The following is a 16,428-nucleotide window of genomic DNA, read 5'->3' as shown; positions in this document are numbered from 1 at the left end:
TTGCTGCACAGGCGTGCCGTGTTTGGCTTCGGTAGCACGCTCCTTGACAGCTGCCATTTGCTCCCACCTTTGTGGCATTAAACCGATTGTGAGACTAGGCAATGAGTTAGGTTAAAAATAGTGTGCCCCCTCTTTGTTGGCAGGTTAATTTTAAGTTCCCTGTTGGAGTTCATGGCACTGTCCTCACCATCCGTCTACTGGCACTGCTGGGCAGGAGGAAGCAGAAAGAGCAGCAGAGAAGGATGAGACAGGCTGAACGTGTCTTAGCCATTGACAGAAATTCTAGTCTCTCCTTGGGTAGGAGACAGTTTAAAGCAACTTTAAGGAAGGACACACACCTGAGAAGCATGTATTTGCCATCCATTTATCAAGAAGGATTCTTAACATAGGTGGTCAGTTGCAAACCAGAGATTTATCTACCTGCTGACGAATGATTACTAGTCAGAGCTCTTACACTCCAGAGCTCTTACACTCCAGACAGTATTTGTTAAACTAACATAGCCCATACAGATGAGACCGCAGTGCGAGAGTGCCCCCTTTTGCTCTGATGAGACTTGGAGAGCTGTAAGGGAATCGTACACAGAAGAAAGGCTTCACAGCACTGAAAGGTGACTTTTACAGTGGGAGAAGTGGCATGGAACAGGGGAGGCTGAAGAAGCCAGGAGAGTGAGTTAAAGCACTGAAACTGGAAGAACGGCACAAGGGGAATCAAGAGACATGTGCAACCATAGGGCAGAAAGGTAAGTGGGCAGAGAGGTAAGCAGGCAGAATCTCTTTCTGCATTACTCTGGCCAGAAAAAGGGCTGAAGTATAGTATCAGCAGGCTCTAGGGTAATGCATCCCTCAGGCATAGCAGAGTCTGAGATGAAAGATCTCTGTTGCACTGCATAAGAGCACAAGAAATACCACTGGGTCTAATGAAGCTAGGCATTTTACCTGATGGGACAACTGGCAGTTCTGCCTGTGGGAGCACATAGGCCTAGCTGCTCTCTACAGCCCGGTGCCCTCTCTTTTCCATCCTCTCATTCTCTAGATTAAGGTGCCAGGGAATGGAGAGGGCTGGCTGCTCCCTGTGGGATGGCAGCAAGGAGGTGCAGGGACAGTGAAGTTTAGGACAGTGGGGATCCTATCACTGAGATATCCCATCACTGAGGTGGGTAATGGGAGTTAAACACAACACCAAATTTGCCTACAGTCCTCATCAAAGAGGACAAAAATCAAACACTCAGAATGCCCTTAAATGCCCGTAAAGGCTTTGAAAGTCAGATCAAGTCCTGCCCTGGCAGAATCTTTCCTTCTGTCTTCTGGAACCTTTGACGTGATCTACACTGCATACTGCATGTGGTCCCTGAACTGGTGAATTCCTTTGTATGACCTGGGGCTATGCAGAATACCTGGTCAAGTCTTTTATTCAGTTTGATCAAAAGAGTCCTGACACAGCTAAGCATTTAGCTGAACAAGCATTTCACTATGAATAGCATAAATATTTGAATTCAAGTATATGTCAACAGCGTTCAATTGAAACCTTCATAATGAAGGCCTGTGGGAACTAAAGGTAGATGAAAGAAGAAGGAAAAGATCCTTTGTGGGGCTCAGTTAGGGTATTAAGACAACCCCACTTCTTGTAATCAGGTCAGCTGTGTTCTGCACAGAGACAGCAACATGCGGACACTAGTATTGTGCTTAGCTCCTGTATCACAATAACAGTAAGGTGGTTATGGTGAAAGCAGGCTGAAAACTCACATCACCTACCAAAAAGTGGTCATGTAAAAGAACACAGTCTGTCCAGAACTGGCGGGCTGAGTGACTGCAGGAAAAGAAAGCTAGTGATTCAGTGCTTTGGTGGAAAGGGTTTATGTTCCACTCAGGTCTGTGGTTTAGGTATTTGCATGTAAAATACAAGGGGGTTAATAGAAGCAGCAAATAAAATCAGTCATTTTTCTAACAGACAGCAGACACTAGGGGAAACTAGCAAGCTGGAGGGTGATAGTTCCTGTTTTGAAAATACTCAGTGCATATTGGTTTTGAAGATCTTCATTGGGGAGCCAGAGCAACACCAATAATGAGCACAGAAAAGCTACCTAATTAAGTTGGCACATGGGTTTATCACTTGGTGGTAAAAAACCTAAGTGACTTAAAGGAATAGGGAATAAACAGTGTCAGGAAGGATCTTAACTGTAAAGTTAAAAAGGTAAATACATCTGTAGGAAAGACACCTCTCCCTCATACATGCATAATTTAGGCTTCAGTGATGGAAGAAGGCACATTTTTAACAAATTGTCTCCGTAAGTGTATCTCACTTAAGATGCTGTTAGGCAGCCGTCTGTTGGTGGTAGGAGATGAAGTGTCAGTTGCACTTTTGTTCCTGATACTGTTATTTTAAACACTGAGAGACACTGAAAAGAGCAAGATACAAGATCTAACTAATTTACAGCAGTTGCGGCCACCAAGTTGTATTCAGCACTTTAACATGAGGGTGGCCCTCCTGCCCCAGAGCAGTGTAATAAAGCAAAGCAAGGTCAGCTGTCCCTAACAGGGTAATGGACCACCTCAACCAAAACTTATGGACAAAGACTGCTCAGAAATACCAAGTGCTTATCTGCACATTTAGAAACATAAACCACGTTCACATACCTGTATTTCTGATTCCCAGCATTACTGACATCTTAGGACTGTAGCAAACACCCACAAGCATATATTTAAGTAGTTTAGCCAACACAACAACCTCAAATTTCCTCTGTTCCTTTATCCGGGAAACACCACACATACATTTCTACTTGCCTGCTTTCACCAGCACAACATTAGGCAAAAACCCTTTGGGCAAAATTATAATCCCCATGAAGTCAAGGCCTTTTGTGGCTCCAGGGCTGTGGCCAGCGGCACAAATCTCTTTCCTAGTTAAAGGCCTGGCAGTCCTTTGTGCCCTGGCTGTGGGCTGGAGTGCAAATGGAAAGCCTTCTAGAGAGAGTCACAGACACCTAGGTTAATTCCCTGGTGTCAGGTGTTGGGGAGTTGCTGAACTGCTGCAGCTCCATCCATGCCCCTGGGTGCAGCTAGTAATGGGGCTGGGCATGTGTTCCCAGGCACATGCAAACATGCAAATGCAACATACATATATATATATATATATATATATATATATATATGTGCGCCAGACACACAGATCAACATGGGCAGCAACATTCAGCACTCATAAAAATGCAGATAGCACTAATGGCTTCATCCCGTTCCTCTCTCTGGCAGATCGGGATGAAGTCCCATTAGTAGGAAATATAAAGCATATGTAGAAAGGAGTCCCTCCAGTAGCAGGGCTTAGACAGTCAGTCTGTCCTGTAGCTCAACCCTGGGTCTCCAGTCCCCCCTCGCTCACACACACGCTGTCATCCCGACAGCAGTTGGCCTCAGACACGGAGTTTACCCAGTATCTGGTCTCAGGTCTTGCCAGCTGCTGGCACCTGGGCACACGAGCCCCTGAGGCTCGCGGTCCCACTCCAGTTGCTGATACAGGTTCCCCTCTCATTGTGGATCCCTCAGGCAACAGTGCTCAGATACACAGTATATCCAATTGCTGGCACCAGAGTCTTGCTCTCCCTGATTTCTTCCCACACAGAGACACAAACACATGCAAACAAGTGTCCTGGTCCCTGTGATAGCCAGCTCCTTCAGGTCCCTCACTTTTAGACATATACATGTACCCAGCTCCCAAGCCACTCAACCTATTCCCTGGCTAATCTGGCTTTGTATTTGCTAGTGACCACACACTGACATACACACCCTCACTTGCTCCAGTTGTTGGCACCAGCTGGCAAAGGCCCTTATGACCTGTGCTCTGACTGTAGTTGCTGGCACTTAATTTCCCTCTTTCAGATCTCTTCAGTTGCTGGCACCGCACCACAGACACGTGGGCCCCTGTGACCTGTACTATGACTTCAGTTGCGGGCATTCAACCCTACACACACGCATGCACACAAAACCAGAGAATCTTTCAGTCATGAAAATACCTAGAGATGGAGTTTGATGAGAAGGCAGGACAGCCTATGCTGATCAGACACAGGGCATGGCCAGACAGTCCTGCTGACCGGCAACCCGTTGGCGTGCCACCAGCCCTTTGAATCCTCTTGTCCTATTTTCCCATGCTTGTTCTTCCCCAAACTGTTCCGATGCCTCCCCTTCCCCACCTTTGGTTCCTCCAATAAACATACCATAGTTCGTTCTGTGCAGTCCCCGAATGCTCTTCCCTTGCACCCCATAACGTGTCCCATAACCTTAGGCAGTAACCTTCCTCAGTCTGTAGGGTGATGTGGAAAGCCTCTCCCAGGTACTCATCATCATGAATGTCCCCCCATGCCATGGGGCCGGTGGCTCTGCAGGGACAGCTCTGCGAGGAGCCAGGGCAGGGGCTCCGTTTCTCGGACTGGGTCACTGGGCTGCCTTATCTAGTGCCTCTCTGTGAGTTTCAGTTTACGGGGACAAGCTTTTTGTAACATAACCTAGTGGGGAACCACAGTTAAAGCTTTGGTAAAATGCTCTAAAACTAGAATTGTCCAGTCACCTGAGTAGTTTGGTTCATTTGTACGATAATCGTCCCGGAGCCACCAACTTGAAGAGCAGCTACTTGACCCGTTTTTTTTTATTTCAGTCGTGTTGTTTTAAGGAAGAATGTACAGAAGGGGCCAAGGAGGTGTAAGAACTAGAAAGGAAAGAGCAAGTAAATTCTGAGAGAGGGGGAAAAACCTAAGTGCTATGAGTGACTGCAGTTGCTAGGGGCTAAGCAGTTTTTTCGGCTGGATACGGACATATGAAGGTCTGAGTGGGGAGAGCACACAAACAGTAGTAAAATACAAGAATGGAACCCCAGATTGCTCCCCATTGTGGGTCTTCACCTGTGTCCTTGCTCTTGCAGATGCAGACACGCTGGAGCTGCGGGAGGGCAGGCACGCAAGCCTGCCTGGAAGCAGGCTTTGGGCACAGCGTCCCTAGGATGAGTTGGTGCGAGTTAGTGGGGGGAGAACTGTGTGTTGGGGCAGGGGTGGGGTGAATGAGGCCAGAGCATGACGAGTGCTGGTCTGGGCTCTCTGGTCTGGGGCAAGCATGGATAGGGGGGATAGTGAGGAGGATCTGAAGGAATACGGGTTGTGAGCTCTTCATACCCAACGAGCTCATCGAGGTCACCTCTTCCAGGGTTCTTGAAAGGGGCAACCACTTACAGTACCCAAGATCCTGGAGAAGGGCTGGGGCCAGCACAAGCAGTGCTGAGAGAGGGTTTCCATAGTCCGGTGGTGGCTGCAGGCCACTTCCCGTCTGCCACGCTAAGCTCCGTGGCATGCTGTGTAGCCCCTTTGGCGTGCACCGGTTTGTAGTTGGCTGTGCCCTGGAGCCCTCTGAACTCCTGGTTTCATATTTTAGGTTTCCCCCAAGTCTTTCTGTGTGCCCCAAGGCCCCATGATTTTCATACAGTGTGCTACCACACTTCCTGTTTAGCTTTCCTCCCCGCCCAGAGTTTTGGCAGCGCTTTTTCGGTGTGCCCTAGAGTCCCACGTTTTCCCTTCTGCGTGGCCCAAGACCCGCCCCTTTGCCCTTCCTTCTGCAACCGCAGAACAAGTCAGTGGGGCCGGGGGGGCCCCGCCAGCTGGAATATCCCGGGGAAGATGACACAAAGGGGTAGGGAGGGCCGGGGCACACAGAGACAGGTCCGAGAAGACCGGCGCTAAGCTCACGGAGGGGTGGGGGTGGTGCCGGGGCCGTGGGTGGCCCGGAACCCGAGGGGATGGAGGAAAGCTGGTGCGCCGGAGCAGTGGGGAGGACGGACACAGACACGCGGGGCTCCCAGAGCGTTGGGGCTCGCCGTGGGGGGATGATGGGGGAGCACCTGGGGGAGGTCGGGGCCCAGTGAAGGGGCGATCCCGGGGAAAGTCCCGACGGGCCGGCGGGAGAGCTAGCCGGAGCGCTGCCCCGTCGTGCGGAGCCGTGACCCGGGACCGGTGGCCGGTAGTGGGAATCCCGGTCCCCGCAGGAAAAGCCGGGCCTCGCGGGCGCTTTGGGGGCAGGAGGGCCCACGGGCCGGTGTCCCGGCAGGGTTGAACGGCACGGGAGGTGTCGCCTCGCGGCATGCTGGGAGTTGCAGTCTGCAGGTGGCGGCGGCGTCGGGCACGTTGGTCCGCAAGGCATGCCGGGAGATGTAGTCTTCCGCCGCCAACTTACCCGGCGGACATGTTGTCCCGTGCAGCATGCCGGGATCAGTAGTCTCCTGCCGGGAGCGGAACTGCTCTGCCGCGGGGAACGGGCTCGGTCGCATCGCGCCGCGCTCGCTGCTGCGCCCCGGTAAGGGACCGCGACCGCCGCCGCCGCCGCCCGTGCGCGGCTGCTCGGCGCGCCGGGCGCGGAAGTGCAGCGCCGGTGCCGCCCCTGGGTCGGCTGCCGTACACCGCTCCTGCCGCCGCCGCCGCCACCCCGTGGGCGAAGCGCGGTGCTGCAGCCCCGGCGTTCGCGCGCCGGCTCTGGCCCCTGCGGCGCGCCGTCGGGGCTGGAGCAGGCGCGGTGTACGGGAGCGGCATGGCGGCGCGGCGCCCGGGAGAGAGAGGGGCCGGGCGGCGGCGGCGGGCTGAGGCCACCGGTGAGGCGAGCGAGCCCCTCGGGCAGGGGAGGGGGTGTCTCCTGCCCGCCGGACGGCGTAGGGGTGGCGGGACGGGAAGCTGCACGGCGGCCGCTGCGGCAGGCTCCCGGTGCGCTGGCGGCGAGCCGGGCCGGGCCGGGCCGGGGCAGCCCCGGGAGCGCCCCGGGAGCCGGCGGAAGGGAAGAGGGGAAGGAGGCGGGCGTGCCCCCAGCTCGCCAGAGCTCCGCCTGAGCCTCCCCCGGCCCCGCTGGCCCCGTGCAGCTGCCCCCAGCTCCAGCACCTCCCCTGAAGCCTGGCCGGTCGCTCCAGGCCACCCCAAGCCCCGTGGGGACGGCGGCAAGCTGGACCTCGAATGCGGTTGAGTCCCCCTTACCGGGGGTGCCGTTAGCAGTCGTGCGGGGCACGAGTCTCGGAAGCCCTGTCTTCTGCCCCTTTTAAGGTTCCGGTGATGAACGCCCGATGCGTTTCTTGTTAGGGCGCAGCGCTGCAAAGGGGCGGGCTAAAACTGGGGAAGTCCTGTTGTGCTTTGTGGGATTATTGCGACCCCAGCGGTTCCCTGCCGCTCCGGCAGCGCCTGTGCCCCGGCTGGAGGCTTTCCGCGCGGCCGGGACCGGCTCCACGCACGGGTGGGCAGCCGGGGCCGCGTCCCGCGGGGAGCAGGGGTCGGCCCCGGGGGCAGGGAGCCGGCTCCGGGCCGGCAGAGCCCTGCCGCGGCTGGGTCGGCGGGTCCTGCCGGGAGCCCTGGGCCGGTTTCCTGCTGCCCTGTTAGGTGCCGCCCGGTGCCTGAGTGCTCAGAACTCCAGGCTCCTGCCTGTGCCGGTCCTCTGTGGGTAGACGGCCACATTTCTGACCCTCTCTGCCCACGCACTTGCAGTGCAGGGAAGCAGGGGCTTGGTCCGGGCCGTCCCTCAAGCTGTGGAGGTGTTAGTTCCCGAGCAGAGAGTCCTTCTGACTCGCTAGGCAGAGAACAAGGAGGTGCCGCTTCCCGGCTCGTCATAGCCGGCGCATGGTAGCCATCACGGCGTACTGCACGGCCACGGCTGTGCTGCACGGGGGTGACGCCCGTGTCCTCTCAGAGGAGGATGGAGGTTCGCCTGCGCCCTGCTCACTAAACACCTGCTGTTTTGCTTTCAGGGTGGATGGGAGGCCTCTGTTTTTGTGGCCGATGCTGGGGGCGCTTCCATCGAGGCCTGGATCAACTGGGACGTCGGCACTGGTGCGTTGGAGGAGGGAGGTAGCCGATGGCAGGGAATCGCACCCCAGCACCTGGTGGCCCCTTCCTTCTGCTAAGAACAGCCGCCTTCCCACCCCAGGCAGGCCGGGTAGCGCGCTCAGGTACGGTGGGACTAGCGGCTTGGCCAGATGCTGCTCTTCTGCGGAGCCCAGTGCGAGAGACCGGGAAGAAAGGCAGAGCGCGGCTTGAAAGCTAAGCCTTGGTGGCTGTTCCCTAAAGGCCAGGGGTGAGAGCTGAGCCTAAAAGGTCTGCAGTGATGCTGTTGCTGCCTGGCTTGGCTGGGGGAGGGTGGTGTGTTCGGGGCCAGCCCCTGCTCCCGGCGCGACTGGTGTTTGCTGCGGGTGGGTTGAGCAGAGCGGGAGCGCCCTGCCTCCCCGCAGTCCTGAGCATAGCTCCCTACTCAGCCTCGAGGTAATGAATTTTGTGCCTGATGGCAGGCTTCGGGTCAGAATCCGGTGTTGGTCTTTGAAGCTCCTCTTCAAGGCAGAGCGTGGTTCTGATAAGCGGCACATGCGGTTCACAGGTGCTGTCTGTGTTCTTTCCCCTTTGCAAGACCTGGCGTCCCCGGTTTGTGCCAGAACCTTGAGCGAGGGTCTGGCCCTGCTGCAGATTCTGCACCGACCTGCAGACCTCGTCCCTCGAGGTGGAGGTTGGGGCAAGCTGCCGGAGGATTAAAAACTTGTCCTGCTGCCTGCAGGCACCGTTCTCCAGAGAGTTTGGACAGCGCTTTAGGAGCAAGGGGTAAAGCGCCTGCTGCCCTTGGTGTGCAGGGGGTGTGGGCTGACAGTCACGGTTGGCACCGGAGGCCTGGATGGGCAGAGCCCGGTGACAGCCCTGACCTGCCCCGCAGCACCAGGGCTGTGCCTGTGTGTGAGGCTGGGCCCCAGCCCCAGTTCCCAGGCACTTCCCTGTAGGCTCTCAGAGGCACGGGGGTGGGGGTCGGTGGTTCTTCCTCGCCCCCGCCCACCAGACCTTTCGGGCAGGGAATGGGTTTGAGATGTGTCTCTTTCTGAGCCCGGAGAAACAGTTTAAGTGGAGTGTTTTCCGGGCTTAAAACAAGCTCGGTGGGTACGGTTGGGGGCTCCAAACCAGAGGCGACGTGCTCTGGTTCTGAAGCTCTTCAAAAACCGAGTGTGCTCATTGTTTTGGTGGTGTGTGTTTGTTTGTTTGTTTGTTTTTTGTTTTTCCTCCGTGCTTGAAAACAGCAGCTAGTTCTGCGTGTTCTGAGACTTGAAAAAAGACTTTCTTTTCAGAGCTTGAAAAGGGAAGCTAAGTAATTTCTCTGTGAAGCTCCGAAAAAGACCTAAGTTTCTGAGGCTGAGAAATGAACGAGGCCCTTTGTTTCTCAGGCTGCAAGCTGGAAAGCAAGCGCTTTGCTTTTGGGACTCAAGAGCAGAGGGTGACCGCTGCCTTTCTGAAGCTCAGAAAAAGGCGTGCCACAAGCGCAGGCATGGTTTCCTCCTCAGCCAGAGCCAGACGCGGTCTCCTCGGCTCCCGTGCGTTCGGGGTGACCCTGCCAGGTGTCCCCCGGGCACGGCGTGCCTGCTGGCTTGAGAGCGCTCAGCAGACATTTCTTCCCGTGTCAGCATCCCCGGTGCTGCCCGTGCCAGGGCCATGCTCCTTGCCCGGTCACGTCCTCCGGTGCTGCCCACGTTGGGGCCGCGCTCCTCGCCCTGGCCCGGGCCGAGCCTTTCTGCTGCTCAGCTGCTCCCCTGCGCTGTCACCTGCACTGGAAAATCTCATCGTGAAGAAGCGGCCGCGGCGTCGCAGCCGGGAGGACGGAGCTCTGGCTTGAGCAGGAGCTCTTGGCCCCGCTGCCCGGCCTGCCCGGAGAGGAGCAGCTCTGCAGCAGCCAAGCATCGGGGCAGCTCCGAGTGCGGACCTGCTGCCAGTCAGGCGGGCACGGCGGTACGGCCAGGCACTCGGCACCACCAAGCAGAGCTGACAAAGCGCCTCTTTGCGCAGAGCCCAGAGCTGCCCCTCCAAAACCGCCCCCGCCGCGGGAGCGCCCCGGGGAGCTCCCTGTGCCCGGGGGTGCCTCTGTTGCTGGTGCCCCTTCCCCGAGGCACCGCGAGCGTTGTAGGAGCGAGGAGCCCGACTGGGATGTGCCCGCTCTGCTGCCCCGGCCGTCCCCAAGCTCAGCTGTGCAGAGGCTGCTGCCAGCAGCTGGGGCTCCTGCGCTCCTCCCGTGGCTGCTCCCTGCAGGCAGCAAAAGCCGTTCGCTGAAGGCAACCGCCAGCTTTGAGGACGTCCCCTGCCCTCCCCTCCCGCACTCCTCTGGCCACCGCAGGCTGAGGCCCGGTTTTATGCATAACCAGCCTCCTCAGCCACAGGCCAAGTCAACCCTGGAGGACAGAGGTGACGCTGGGTCACTGTTTGGTCCCCTTCTCTACCAGGGGACACGTATTCCCCCGCCAGGCAGGTGCCAGCTGTAGGGGACCTGTGCTGCAGAGCGAGACACGAGGGCCCCGTTCTGCTTTCTAGTGGAGCCGAGCCCCCCAGGGACGGCGAGGCAGTCTGGGCTCCTGGCGTGACCTGGGGGTGGCAGCCTGTGTCCTCTGCCCTCCTGGGAGCCGCCGGCTGAGAGGCACGTGTGTGCGGGGAGCCCTTGTACCCGCTGCTGCGTCCCAGCTGCCGAAAGGCGTCGTCCGTCCCCTGCAGGTGCCTGAAGGCCTCTCTGCACGCACAGTCTCCCCACAGCGGCAGCTGGAAAGAGAGAGATTTTAGGAGGTGATGTAAATCGCTACTGGTCACCCTCTTAGCTGCTGCCGTCTGCCTTCTCTCGCACAGAGGTCGTCCTCTGTGCTGGCTCTGCGGTGCTCAGCCAGTCCGGTTTTCTCGTCCTGCGTGAAATGGGAAAGGGAACAAATGTGGTCTGGAACGGGAAAGGGGACAAGCGTAACGCTTCCCTCCTCTTTTGTTTTACAGGTGAGCTGCCACAGCTGCGAGCCCGTGTTAGAGACAAGAGAAAGTGTTAATCGACCAAGGCGACGAGCACGAGAGCCAAAGCGTTTCTGCCCCCCAGGAGGAGAGGCGCCGTTTCCTTTGGCAGAGAAGGCAGCGCCTGCTGTTACGGACCGTCCTCGTGAGAGCAGCGAGCGTGGCCTCCTGCCACTCTGTTGGGCGATATAAAGAACCAACAGGATCAATCACCGGGACGGTTTCTGTGTTGGGGTGCCGGGAGCGATGCCGAGGCGCTCCCCGACATCTCGGATGTTGAGGCGCCGTGCTGCGCCCGGATGAAAATGAACCTGACCTGAACGGAAGGAAGCCCTCTGGCTCCAGCGGGGCTGGAGGCGGCGGCGGCCCCGAGCCGTCCAGGGAAAATACCCCAGATTGTCCAGAATCGAGCCGCAGTCGCGTCCCACTGGGGCTGCCTAACGTCGCCGAAGGAGAAGGGTGGAGCCTGGAAAGACGTGGCCAGCCTGGCTGCAGCTCGTCGCGAGCACTGCCACGAGCGGCTGGCCCTGCCAGCAGACAGCCCCAGCCAGCAGCGCGGGAAGCGGCAGCGTGGGCGGCCGTCCGAGCAGAGCCGTCACGCCGCGCGGGAGCAGCAGCAGCTGCCACGAGCAGGCAGACACGCAAACCCGAGCTGTCGCGTTGGGCGCAGGATCTGTCACGGAGCCTCCTGCCACCACGTGGCAGCAGCCTCAGCTTGGCACCCGACCGCCCGCGTGTTTCCCATCGCGACGTTAACGGCACCGATGGATCCACAGCGCAACGCGTGCCCCGCTGCAGGCTTCTGTGCCGGCACTGTTACCGTGGACAGTTGCCGGTGGGACCACGAAAAAGCACCGGGCGGTCCAGGCGACAGACGGAGCGATGACACCCTCAGCAGCGGGTTCGAGGAGTCGGTGTTTGCGACGGCACGGGCTCCTCCTCGGCCAAAGGCCTGTCTCTGGATGGCGACGGGCAGCGGCGCAGCATCCCCTGGCCTTGTGGGCCACCAAATTTCCAGCGAGTGAGAGAAACGAGCCGGGAGCGGGCACCAGGCCCCAGCCGGAGCCCAAAGCCAGGGGCTGCCCCGTCCTGGCGACCGACCCCCGCAGGTACGAGTCATCTGCCCCAGTGGGGGCTCACGGTACCAGCCTGGGAGAGCTGCTGGGAGGTGACGGGGCAGCGGGGCGGGGCCGCTGTCCTTGTCGCCCACGTCGCAGCACATGTAGCTCCTTTGGCCCCAGGGCTTGTGTCGGCAGGGCTGTAACGCGCAGGAAAAGGGGGGGGCGACCGGGCACCCGGGGGAAGAATCAGCCTGCAGGTAAAATGAGAAACCCGACAGCACCTTCCCCTCCCTTGTCACCCCCGTAGTCATCGCCCTGGTCTCAGCTGCCCCCCGGCCTGCCTCCCTGCGGCACGGCCCCGCGCTCAGGGCAGCCCAGCCCTGGGCCCCCCCCCTGCCCTTGGGTGCTGTGTGTGCACCCCCCGTGCGGGGCGGGAAGGGAGGCGGCAGCAGAAGGGGATCGTCGGTGGGGCCGGGACAACCCCCGCCCCAGGGCTCTACACTCACAGCCGGCTCTCCCCGGTTTGGGATAGGATGGGGCTGGACACGCCGAGAAGGCGCTGGGACGGCTTCTGGCGGCCGGGGCCCCGGCCCACGCCCCGGCATTTTTGCCGTTGGAAGGTGGAGCAGAGCGTGTGCCTGTTAAATCTAAGGATGATCAAAAGCTGGGAGGGACCCTAGGCCGGTTTGGTGGCCCGACGGCTGCTTTAAAAGGTCCTCAGCGTTTGGAGAAACGGCCTGGGAAAAATAATTGCTGGGTTTGCAGCGAGGCAGCTCGCGAGGACAGATGGGTTGCTGTACTCTTTAAAAAAATATTCAACTTGGGACTTACCGGCTGAGGAAATCTTGGCTCTGCTTAGGCTTGAGAAAGCGTACGTAGCTAGCTATGGCTGCCAGCCGCCTGTGCCTAGGAGAGCGAGTTATTGTGAAACTAAAGCTGCCAGTGAGTCGAAAGAAAGGCATGGTTGTCTAAAAAGCGCAAGAGCTCTAGTGGTCTGTATCGGCAACTGTACCAAAGATGATGCAAAACATGGTTCTTCCCTCCACTCCGTTGTCCCGTCTTCGCCAACAAACCAGGAAGCTTTAGACTCCTACGCGGCTTTATGCTAAAGGGATTTTTCCCCCTCTCAGCTGGATGTCAACTGCCACCGTTGCACCGTGGCTGCCCTTTCCCGTGCCATGAAAGTACGAGGCAGATGGAGAGAATCCGTAGCGGTCTGCAAGTACGAGGTACGTCTGCGACGTGCGTCTGCATTTTTCCTAAGTTGCTTGTAGTATGGACTTGAAGGTTAACCCTTAGAACGTGCCAACTCTCCTTCTCTGTTTTTAAGATGAAGTATTCTAACAGAAATACAAAAAACAAGGTCTGTTCCGGAGCATGTTCCGCCTATGCAAACCTTACTCTCCTCTCTTTGTTTTTCCTTCCTGCGGGCATAGTCTTCTGTTTCTGTGCGTTTACTGTTAAATAGTACCGTGAAGATAATTCTGTAGTAAAAGAGGAAGGAGAGACGGTTCCTCAGAGTTCCGATGTTCAGAAGAAACAGACTTTGTTTTCACGATGAAAGCTTTATGGTTTTTCTGTCAGAAAGTTTTAAAAATACCTTATGGTAGCACGCGAAAACCTTACTGACATATTGGCATCCATACTAAAAGCAATCGAGGTCAAAGAGGAGACGTGGACGAAATAGGACAAATCGGGGTCGCGTCCGTGTGTTTTTCAGGGTTTCCCAAGAAGTGTTAGCGGCCTTGTAACGAGTGAGAGTGAGTCCTGAGGCTTTCTTGGTGAGTTCTTGCTTCAGCAATGGCCTTTTTCCTTTAACCTGCAGTGTGTAGTTTTGACTTGAGTTGAAAAGGGTTTTTCCAAAATGGCAATCTTTCTCATTCAAAGAAATTTCATTTTACGAACTTCCGGTCAGAGCGGGTCTGCAGAGAGGACGTGCTTGATGGTAGAAGTTGTCGGCGGCGAGACTTTTCTCTCCAGAGAGCAAACAGAGAGGCAACTGAACGCTATGGGTATTTTCTTCTAGATATGTTGATGGAGTGCTCTGAGGTCTTTCCTTTATTTCCGTCTCGCTTTCAACGGCACGTTTCCCTGGTGGTTCAGCAGCATTTCTCTTGGGCAGTGCAGCTGGCCAGGTGTCCCTCCTAACTATGTGACACCGGAAAATCCCACCCCCTGGGCCACACGATAACTGTGTGTTTTGGAGATAGGTAATGTCGTGGTGTCAATTCACAGCTCTGCAAGTTGAGCTAATGCAAAAGGAAAATCGACTCCTTTTATAGTGTGAGTATTTTTATTGGATGTATATAAACATGCGCACCTTTTCATAGAGAGTGAATTACTGAGATTTATTCTTTCTTTTTTTTCTTTTACTTTTTCAAGTTTGGCACTTCACTTCTGATTTTATTGACCAAGCAAGCAAGATGTGCAGCAGCAGCAGCAGCAGCGCCAGGGCTGTAGCTGTTAGGGGCAGGTTCTGATTCGGGTCTGAGCTTGTCCTGCAGCCTCCCTGGGTTCTCTCACTGCAGCAGCGCTGGGAGGGACGGAGGAGACCTTGTCCGACTCAGCAAGACTGTTTGCCTTTATGCATGGCAAGTGCTCAAAATCGTATCGGTTGCTCTTAATAGTGATTTTTAGAGTTCCAGTCACTCCAGCCTTTACAGGATGCATTGTATTTCGAGCTGACCTGTTTTCACAGACTCCTCCCCTAGCTCGACTCCTGTGCGATCCCTTCTTCTGACTGAGCTGTCTGCTGCGTTATTTTTCTAAGATGCTGGAATACGATTTGGGATTTTTGTTTTTCAGTTGTGTTGTTGCGAGCGTCTCGTGATGCCCGATAGACACCCCCTGGGCCAGGTTTGCCGCCGGTGGTTGAGCCCAGGAGGGCGAGGGGCCAGCCCTGTGTTTGGAGGCTCCTGGCTCAGCCTGGCGGGGCAGGGGCTGGGAGGGCTACAACTGTTTGGGGCGGCGAGGAGGGACTGGGGAGCGGGGGGAGGTTGGTGGCCCCCTTTATTTTTCTAGCAGAGCCACCGCTCAGCAGGGGTGGGGGGCTTGTACATATCTAAATGGCATTATTAAAGTAAGCAGCTGCTGGTTGGGGCAGTTTCCGTTGTGTTGTGCCTTTTTGAGGGGCGTCGTCATCCGAGGGGGACGATAATGTCATTTGGGGCACCCCAGTGTCACTGGGAGGGTGATGACGTGGCAGAGGAGCAGGTGAGTGGGGGAAGGGGATGGTCATGGGGGAGCTTAAAAAAAACCTAAAAACTGTGAGGCGATGAAATACAGAACAATCTGTAGTGTTTATATATATAATGTAAAATTATACTCATTTATATATAAAAAAGGATTTCAAACTAAAACCGTATCTACTCTACTACAGAAAGGATTTTAGAATATAAAAAAATTCTGAATATGTATCTATAGGGTTTTGCAATACAAAAATAGCTTGAGTATACTTAAAATGTTTGGGGCTTTAAATTCAAAACTGGATTATGTATTCTATATATGAGGGAATTTACAGTACAAAAAGACTGAGTAGAGCTATCTACACTCTGTCCAGTGTAGGTATTATAGGCAGTCTAGATAGAGATTATGTGTGACTAGGTATCTAAATCGATACTCTCTCTAAGTGTAAATAGGTATCCATGTATATGTGTATATGGCTAGATAGATAGTCTGTTACGAGTGGAAATAGGTAATAACTAGGAAACATATATAATCCGTAGGTAGATATATGTGCGTAGATAGATACGCGAGCGTAAATGTCTATGATATATAAGGTTTCTAGAAAGGATTACAAAACTAGCTCCCGCCCAACTCCTCGAAATCCCTCTCTGTTGAAGATAGAAAAGTGCTTTCAGAAGGGGCCTGTGTTGGCTTTGCGTGTGTGTGACGGGGGTTTTAGGTAGCGGGGGGGGGGTGTGCCGGTGCATGTGCTTACGGTTCCAAGCCGGACCCCCCTCTGGCCCAGGCCGAGCCAGTTAGCGATGGTGGCCGTGCCTCCGCGATAACGTGCTTGAGGAGTGGGAGCTGTGAGGGGGATACCTCTGCAAAGACAGCCTGTGGTGAGAGGGCAGGGCCATCTGCCTGCAGCCCACGGAGGTCACCAGTGGAGCAGATGGCACCTGCAGCCGGTGAACGACCCACGCCGGAGCAGGCGGCTGCGCCCGAAGAAGGCCGGGACCCTGCGGGAAGCCCATGCGGTTGCAATTCAGCGCTGGGAGGACTGCGACACGTGGGAGGGATCCACGCTGGAGCAGCTCGAGAAGAGCTGCAGCCTGTGGTAAGGACTCATGTCGGAGAAAGTTTGCGGGGGACTGTCTCCCGTGGGAGGGGGCCCACGCTGGAGCAGGGGAAGAGTGTGAGGAGTGCTCGCCTGAGGAGGAAGGAGCAGCTGAAACAACGGGTGATGAAGTGACTGCAACCCCCACCCCCTGCCCGCTGTGCTGCTGCTGGCAGGAGGAGGTAGAGAAGTGGGGAGCAAATCTGAGCCTGGGAAGAAGGGAGGGGTGGGGGGAAGGTGTTTTTGAGAGGCGGTTGTATTTCTTGCCGTCCCACTCTGTTTAGCGGTGGCAGTGCTG

At 56.3% G+C, this 16,428-nt stretch overlaps 1 long non-coding RNA gene across 8 annotated transcripts in view; it reads left to right on the top strand.

The window, feature by feature from the left end:
- The window catches only part of LOC116965533, a 40,300-nt gene extending 25,350 nt beyond the window's left edge, over positions 1 to 14,950 (top strand). Inside the window, exons 1-6 of one of the 8 annotated variants that reach the window (XR_004409445.2) lie at positions 6,505 to 6,613; positions 7,748 to 7,948; positions 10,776 to 11,896; positions 12,979 to 13,077; positions 13,569 to 13,629; positions 13,736 to 14,950. This is a non-coding gene — a long non-coding RNA (uncharacterized LOC116965533). Of the gene's footprint in view, positions 1 to 6,242; positions 6,322 to 6,500; positions 6,614 to 7,747; positions 7,949 to 10,775; positions 11,897 to 12,978; positions 13,078 to 13,568 lie in introns of those variants that run through there. The other 7 variants (XR_004409443.2, XR_004409444.2, XR_004409442.2 and 4 more) reach the window with 7 other exon arrangements.
- The last annotated feature ends 1,478 nt before the right edge of the window (positions 14,951 to 16,428 follow it).

The sequence above is a fragment of the Tyto alba genome, unplaced genomic scaffold, assembly GCF_018691265.1.
Source record: "Tyto alba isolate M040663 unplaced genomic scaffold, T.alba_DEE_v4.0 Super-Scaffold_42, whole genome shotgun sequence".
NCBI classification, from domain to species: Eukaryota; Metazoa; Chordata; class Aves; order Strigiformes; family Tytonidae; genus Tyto; species Tyto alba.
Note: the sequence above shows the minus strand (reverse complement) of the source record. Positions and strands in the feature narration are given on the sequence as shown.